The sequence below is a fragment of the Notolepis coatsorum genome (assembly GCF_963971535.1).
Source record: "Notolepis coatsorum genome assembly, chromosome: 1".
Classification (NCBI taxonomy): domain Eukaryota; kingdom Metazoa; phylum Chordata; class Actinopteri; order Aulopiformes; family Paralepididae; genus Notolepis; species Notolepis coatsorum.
The window spans coordinates 302,124,378-302,133,495 of NC_140165.1; positions in this window are offsets into that span (position 1 = coordinate 302,124,378).

Below are 9,118 nucleotides of genomic sequence, written 5' to 3' on the forward strand. Positions count from 1 at the left end.
TATTTTTTTTATTATAAATAAATGTTCTTCAAAATGGTTATAAAGAACCAAAAAAATCTTTTGAATTTGACAAACAAAGCTTTCCTCCAGCTCAGAGGAGCAGCCTATGCATGGGCATAATTGATGTCCCCTGCTTTGTCAACATTTTCATGGCAGAATGGGAACAAATAGCTCTGAGCAAATGCAACAAGACCAGACACCACACTCCTGTGCAGAGCTGTCTCTACGCCTGTACTGTACGTCAGCCTGCTGAAGCTCTCTGCCCTATAGAGAGACTAAATCTGTACCAATTCCGGACATCCAGAGATTCCAGACCAAATGCGAAAGTGGCTATAATTTTGAATTGGCTTGTTTGACAGTGGAACGTTGTCCAACTCTATAGGATAATGCCTATACACTACACAGATTCCTGGATGATAACTGAGGGAAATGTGGTGGTATCATTATGAATTGAAAATGGGGGACCCTGATGTAAACAAGACGAAAGTCTTTCTCTGGTCTGCATCCCCTTAATAATTGTGTGTATTGAGCTGTACTGTACCCATTATGCAATCTGTTCATTAAAGTTTTCAATCAATCAATCAAGTATTCAGATTCAGATTATTTTATTGTCACAGCTTTTTTAAATGTACATAATACTAATACATTCAGAAAAACGTGAGATGCTTGTTTTTCCCGGCTCCTCAACCGTAGTAGATTTGTAAACACAATACACAACGATCTATACAATCTATATGCAATACAAGAGATATGTGTTTTACAAGGTAAAAAAAACTGCGGATACATTTACAAAATATTCTACAGTGTACGTAGTAGCAGTGTGTGCGTGTAATAAGTGTGCTTGTGTGGTGTGTATTTGTGCTTTTGTGTGTATGCTCAAAGTATTCAAAGACACACTCCACTTTCAATGCAGTGATGGGGACTAGTGTCACTACCTGTAATTAAACTAGTAGTTAACTACATTTTGCAGTAGCTTGCTAGTAGTTCAACTAAATTCAAGTTGGCCTAGTGATTTCAGTTAATAACTTTATCCCCTTCCCTTTACCATTTTGAGGTGGAGTTAAAGGGATATTTCACTTTAGTAGAACTTGTCAAAAATCAGAAGTCTGTCCCTGTATACTGGCAACACTATACTAGAAATGCCTGACCACTAAAACCTGCACGGACTATAACCTATATTATGACTGGTATACAGACCCTCATCTTCACCTTTGTGTATACTGTTTACTTTTATTAATAGTTTATATTCAGATTGAATTTTGTATTGCCTATAGTTATTTATTGTAACATATAGTATGAGCAATAGGGTATTCAGACCCTCATCTGCACCTTTGTGTGTATGTAACAAGGAGATGATTGTGGACTTCAGGAGGTCGGGGGTCAAGGACTACAGCCCCCTCAGCATCGACGGGGCACCGGTTGAGAGAGTCAACAGCTTTAAGTACCTCGGAGCCTACATATCCGAGGACTTGACATGGACCACACACATTGACAGTGTTGTGAAGAAGGCACGACAACGCCTCTACTTCCTCAGGCGCCTAAGGAAGTTCCAAGTCAGTCAGAAGATCCTTAAGAACTTCTACTCATGTACAATTGAGAGCATCTTGACCGGCAACATCACCTCCTGGTTTGGGAATAGCACTGCACAAGACCGAAGCAGACTACAAAGAGTGACACGTTCAGCCGAACGCACAATTGGAGGGGGGCTCCCCACCCTCCAGAACATTTACAACAAGCGTTGCACGGGCAAGGCTAAGAGAATCATTAAAGACTCCAGTCACCCGAACAACTGCCTCTTTGAACTGCAAGCGATACCGGAGTCTCAAGGCGAGCACAGAAAGACTCAGAAGAAGCTTCTATCCCCAGGCCATCAGGCTGCTAAACGAACAATGAACGAACACTACACAACAACAACCACCAAACGCACATAGCACACACATCCACACGCACACACTCACTTTAAACAAACACACTGTAGCACCCACTCCACACACTTTATAGCACACACCCACTTTAAACAAACACACTGTAGCACCCACTCCCCACACTTTATATTTATTGATGAAGGATTGCACTACAACTCGTACACCTTACTGTAAATTGTACCTAAAATTGTACCTCATCCCATTTCTGCTTTGCACTAGATAGTACTGTACATTAGTACACTGCATAGTATTGTATATTATATGGTAACTCAGAACATTGTACATATGTCTATACCGAACACTGTGACCTCATTTTTCTTCTTCTAAATTACATGCTATATTATGTTATTTGATACTATCTTGTCTAGCACAGTCTCTGGAGCGTAACAGTAAGAAGCATTTTGTATGAAAGTATTCTGTACTTCTGTATGACAACTATTAAAGAACTTGAACTTGAACTTGTGACAACGTCACCTCAAACTTCGATGCCCCGAGGGAGATTCGAACCCCGGTCTCCCACGCCGCAGGCAACAACACAGACCGCTATACCAAGAGGTGAATTCACTACTTCGCAACGTGTCTATCTGTCTTTGAGGATGTGAGAGTGAGTTTAACCCATAGCACCGCTACTCACCCCAGCCCTTCTTGACTGCGCTTCACGATACCATCCGTTACACTCACCCTCTCAAACTCACTCCACTCCACCCAAGGCACTTCGATGCCGCGAGTGGGAGTCGAACCCTGGTCTCCCACACCGCAGGCAGCAACACAGACCAAGACCAAGAGGTGAATCCACTTTTAAGTAATGGGTTTATGCGTCTTTTTGAGGATATGAGAGTGAGTTTAACCCATACTGTAGCACCGCTACTCACCCCAGCCCTTCTTGACTGCGCTTGACGATACCATCCGTTACACTCACCCTCTCAAACTCACTCCACTCCACCCAAGGCATCCGGGTCAATCGGCACCATTGTAACGGTTGTGACAACGTCACCTCAAACTTCGATGCCCGAGGGAGATTCGAACCCCGGTCTCCCACGCCGCAGGCAACAACACAGACCGCTATACCAAGAGGTGAATTCACTACTTCGCAACGTGTCTATCTGTCTTTGAGGATGTGAGAGTGAGTTTAACCCATAGCACCGCTACTCACCCCAGCCCTTCTCGACTGCGCTTCACGATACCATCCGTTACATGTATACTGTTAATTCTCTCAAATCGTATACAGATTAAACTTTATTGCCTATATATATTGTCTTTCTATTACCCTTGATTGATTGATTGATTTTATTCATGGTTATAGCAGACATAAAATCCAAGGGATGACATGTAAAAGCAAAGAACACTTATTTCCAACATAAAAACAGGACCAACAGTAACACATGAACAACAATAATTATATCAAGTAATTCAAAATATAAAAAGCACAGTCAATATGTCCTATACTGCAATTCTGTAACACCTGCCTGTCTATCCACCCCTCTATCTTACCCCAGAGGTGTTGCGTCCATGCTGGGTATGGACCATGTCTATAGAGAACTCAGGTAAACAGGGGAAACACCATTCATGATGTTATATGTGGTTCAGTTTCAGCTGTTCCTGTTCTCTGAGCTGGACTGGTAACAGACCTACACTGTGTAAACAATTACCAGCATTTCACAACATTTAACAGTATTATCTTACAGTGATATATTGTAATCAAGGCCCCCTGTAATATCCCAACAAATACCTGTAAAAAGGACTGTATCCTTGGATTTCACAGCATTTAACTATTATTTCACAATAAAATACTGCAATCAAAATCCTCTGTAATATCACATCAGATTTTGTAATATCACAACAACATTGAAAATATTTCACAGCATTTAACTATTATTTCACAATAAAATACTGCAATCAAAATCCTCTGTAATATCACATCAGATTTTGTAATACCACAACACATTGCAATGATTTCACAGCATTTAAGAGTGTCATATTACAGCACCTGTTTAGTCTGCGTCACGATATATATATACTGCTACTACACTGAAAAAACGGGAAAGAGCAGGTCTTTGAATTTACATCAATAGTTAGTATATGCAACAAATTCATTTATAATCCTTTTGTGATCATGTTTCAAGTAAACTTCCGTTGTTTATGGAGAATGTTGAATTTACTGGTTTCTCTCGCGTTGGTTGAATTGAGTTGAGTTGAGTTGAGTCACCAACCGGAAATAGCATTCGAGCGGCAGAAAAGTGGCGGACTCGTTGAGAGTGAGAGAAGAAAGCAACAACTCATCCCGAATTGAAAGTAAGTTCATCAAATAGATTTACGTTGGTGTTCAATTGGGCGACATTTCCTCTAACGTTATAGTTTTCGTACAGTATGTAACCTAACAATTTCAAAAGTCTCTGTGTCTAACTTGTCAATGCTAACTTGGCTAATGTTAGTCCCGAAAGGGGGTGTACAATTTGGCTATCCAACCTGTTAAATGTAAGTAATAATATGATTGAATATAACTGCACTTTAACTGTTCCACAAGAGGGCGCTATAGGCGTAAGGAGACGCAGCTATAGCAGCTGACGTCAGGTAGCAGGTATAAGAGGGAATGTTCCCTCCCCCTCTGTCTCTCTCACTCTAGCTCTCAAGGAGAGCAGGTCTTGTGGTGGAAATGTACATATGAAATAAACCACGCCAGTTAAGGCTAAAGAGGACCTCGTTGTCATGACCAGTTTTTTTGCTCCCCAGGTGACTCTGTCAACACAACCGCTCTCCCAGGATATATTTGAAAGGTTTGTTTTTTGGTTATCTACCTTAGCTAGTGCTAGCTAGCTACCTCACTTCAAACAAACTCCTTAAATGGCTTGTCATTGTGTAAAACATTGTGATGACAGGGGAGGAAATTAGGCCATTTTACTCGCCAAATGCGAGTATTTTTTATGTTTGGCGAGTGATTTATGAAGACCACTCGCCACACTGGCGAGTAAAGACAATCGCCAGAGCCAACGTTAGGTAGCTAGTCACATAGATATAAAACACTAGATGGCTCAAGGCGGAGTCTCCCGCGTACTTCAGCGGCGGCCATCTTGCGAGAGTACATGCACATGCATGTTATGAGTGGGTGTGCTCCACCCTTGCAAGATGGCCACCATGTGGCAACATTGGTCTCCGTTGGCCAGCAGTGCGGGTAAGCCATCTAGTGATATATATCTATGGCTAGTCAACCTGTAGCTTGCTTGCAAACTAACGTTAGATGCTGGGCTCCCCGACCAGCAAGTTAGCTAGCTAACTTTTCTAACTGTTGCCAACGCCAGCTACGGTGGTTTTGATTGATTGATTGAAAACTTTATTAACAGATTGCAGAATGGGTACAATACTATGAGGGCCGACGTGTGTGTGCGTGTGTGTGTGTGTGTGTGTGCGTGCGTGCGTGTGTGTGTGTGTGTGTTTGTCAGGTGTCTAGTATCAGTGAGGAGCATCGGCGTATTTAGACCACTATCAGTAGGGCACCTTTTTTTTTTTTTTTTTTACAAATGTTTTTTATTTTCCCTTTTTTAACATGATCAAATGATCATTTAACATGATCAAATAATTATTATAATATTTTTTACTTCGCTTTGAAAGATTATAGTGAAATATTTTGCACTGCATTTATCTTGTTGAAATCCTCCAACAGGCTCTTTTTTGTAAGTTGACTGGTTTGCACACCAATAATACAGTGCAATAATAGAATAGTAGAATAGATAGTAAAATTATGCAATAGAATGGCCAGAGTAAAATAGTGCTACAGTACAATCAACAGCGGGGTGTATTAGAAGGCTATGGTGAAGAGGTACGTTTTTAGCTTATTTCTGAAAATATTAAGAGATCTAGCTTCCCTAATGTCCATATGTAGTGTGTTCCATAACTTTGGTGCATAGTTAGCAAAGGCTGCATCCCTGATTTTCTTTAGACTGTGGCTTGGAACCTTCAATAGACCAGTAGTAGATGATCGCAATGTTTATACTTTGTATATAAGGAGGAGGACCTTGAAATCAATTCTAAATGTTACCAGAAGCCAGTGTAGGTTACTTACTTGTAACTTCGGGTTTGATCCAAGGAGTAAGTTGCCCCATATTGCTCTGTAACATTTCTATTTTTGTTATAGGACCGACTAGTAGGATTTCAGTTTTGCCCTCATTTAATTTTAGGAAGTTGTTCGTCATCCATTTGTTTATTGCTAAGAGACAGGCGGAAATGGAGTTTATAGCTGTGTGATCATTTGGTTCAGCGGAGATGTACAATTGTGTGTCATCTGCGTAACTATGGAAACATACATTGTGCTTTCTAATGATGTCTCCTCAATGTTCAATGTTCAATGCAATGTTCAATGCAAGTAAAGCACTTTAAACTTTAAGTATGACTAAATGCTTTCTTGACTATATATATAGTCAACTGTTTCAAAATGCATAGATTTCTATGTATTTTAGGGGTTTGGGTGGCTAGCTCTTTTTAATATAAATGTCAGATTGTTTTATTTATTTCATAGATTTCTATGCATTTCAGGAGTTTGGGGGGCTGGCTCCCCAAAATAATTAAATAACATAACCCTAACCTAACCCTAAAACCGAAATAAAGTAAAAAAAAATAGTTACAAAATCCACCCATTTTCGCCCACAAACCGGCCAAAACCGGCCAATTTTTTTTCGGGGTCACGCTACGCGCTCCTGCTTCATAGTTTTTGGTGCCCTTCTGTGCCCTACTGAAGTGCTGGGTCTAGATACGCCCCTGGTGAGGAGAGATGGTGGCCTCCATATAGAGAGAGTGATCTGCAATCTGTTTAAGTTGGAGGTGCAATTCCTAACAGGCTCAACCATATGGATAAAAGTGCCCATATTATGTGCATTACACAAACCAAAAACAGATATTGTCGGAATTACTAGAAGAAAGAAACGTCACCACCTTTGGCTGATAGTAATTTATTCATTTATTAGGATTTCTTTTGGACTGGTCTAATAAATGTTTACGGTTCTTAGATGGATCCCCCCGCTGCCTCCTCCTCCTCTTCCTCCTCCTCCTCCTCCTCTTCCTCTTCCTCCTCCTCCTCCTCCTCCTCCTCCTCCTCCTCCTCCTCCTCCTCCTCCTCCAGGGGTCACTGCAGGGAGCCACGGGGAGCAGCGTACTGGCTCATGTTAGGCAGGCCATGCATTATGCAGCAGCTTAGGCCACTGCGCCGGATCTTCATGTCCTCGGCTACAGTCCACCTGTCGCTGCTCTGGTCGTAGCGCTCCACGTTGGAGATGGTGGTGACGCCCTTGTAGCCTCCGACCACGAAGAGCAGGTCGTCCAGCACCCCGATGCCAAAGTATCTGCGGCGGGTGAGCATGTCGGGCAGGGCGTGCCAGGAGTCAGTCAAGGGGCTGTAGGCCTCCGCGCTACGCAGGTAGTTACTACTGGTAAACCCTCCCACCTGAGGACAGGACACATGAGAGGAATGTTTTAGTATGTGTCTCAGGTAGACAGGCAGGCAGACACTGTATTAATCCACTTAGGAAAATGAGGGCATCACAGCAGCATTGCAAGTCAAATGATACATATCTATATAAAAAATACCTAGTATAAAGCATTTGTCTCCATGTGCACCTACCACATAGATTTGTCCTCCGTACGCAGCGACTCCCACTCCTCTACGCCTGCTGCTCATGGGGGCGATCAGAGTCCACTGGTCAGTGTCTGGGCTGTAGCACTCAGCTGTGAGCAGAGACTCCGCCCCGTTGTAGCCACCACAGATGTAAACCTGTAATAAGAAAGAATATTCTAATTTAGTTTATATATTCCATTTTATTTCATTCTAGTTTAATTGTCTGTTAATGTTGATGCACCAAAGGACCAAAGGTGCAAGCTTACTTGGCAATAAATTCTGAATGATACCAATCGCTTAGTTTTTAATGTGAACGTTCCTTGGGTTCATCTACCACCCTGTGTTCCTCAGTTCCACCCACCTTGTCGTGGAGGGCTGCTGCCCCGGCAGACCTCCTGTGCTCCAGCATGGGTGAAATCACTGTCCACTGGTTGGTTTCAGGCTCGTAGCGCTCGGCGGTGTTCAGTAGCACGTGTCCGTCGAACCCTCCCATGGCGTAGATACAGCCATCCAACGCGACCACGCTGACGTAACCGCGGCGTGACTGCATGTGAGCCGCCTGCAGCCAGCTGCGAGTGACGGGGTTGAACCTGCTCACACTGTTCAAATACTCTCTGCCGTTTTTGCCGCCGACGCAGTAGACCTCAACGCTCACGTCCATCCATCCACCGGCTCGGATATCGTAAGCCTCTATGCCATTGGTCACGCCATTATAGCCTCCGATGGCCAATAGGAACTCCTGGGGCAGGCGTGGGCGGGTCAGGGGGTTTGGGAGCCTGTCAGAGCCAGGGGGTTTCAGGACACTAAAGGATGAGGGCCCTGCAGTCGTGGCTGTCCCTCACCACAGGGTTCTTCAGGACGTTGTTCCCGAAGTAGTCAAGCCTCATCAAGCCCATGCGAACCTGGGAAGAGACAAGCACACAGCTGGTACAACTTAGACAGTGGTTGTAGACGGTTTCACTGGAATTCTGTTGCTAGGGAACAGTTTGGACCCAAATGTTTGAGAACCACTGTACTAGGGAACCTAGTGGTGTTTTAATGCAATGCACAGTAATACAATTAGTTACCTTGGGCAGCAGCAAAGGAATGTCTGTTTTACGCTCCTCATGGGAGTGGTCGATCCAACGGAGGACGGCCTCGAACACCGTCTCCTCATTCTTCATGTTCAGATCATCCCTCTCAATGATGTCCACCAGTTGCTGCAGGGACAGCTCCACAAACTCCTGTGAGACGGGCAGCATCTCCTCAAAGTGGCACACGATGAAGAGATGGGCCTTGCGCCGCAGGTCAGGGCAGTAGTAGATGTCCGCAAACCTCCAGATACCGACACAGTTTTCCAGAGACAGCTGGCCCTCTAGGAAGTCAGAGCACGCTCCTACTATGCCAGTGACGAGAAGCTGGTCTGCAGCCACCAGAAGCTCTATCACGTTCTCTGCTGTCACCGGCACAAAGCGTGTGTAGGCATACTCTATGATGAGCTGCATCATACCCGGGGACACCCCAGGGATACTGTAGACCAGTGTTTCTCAACTGGTGGGTCGCGACCCAAAAGTGGGTCGCGGGGCCATTTTCAGTGGCTCGCGGATGTGTG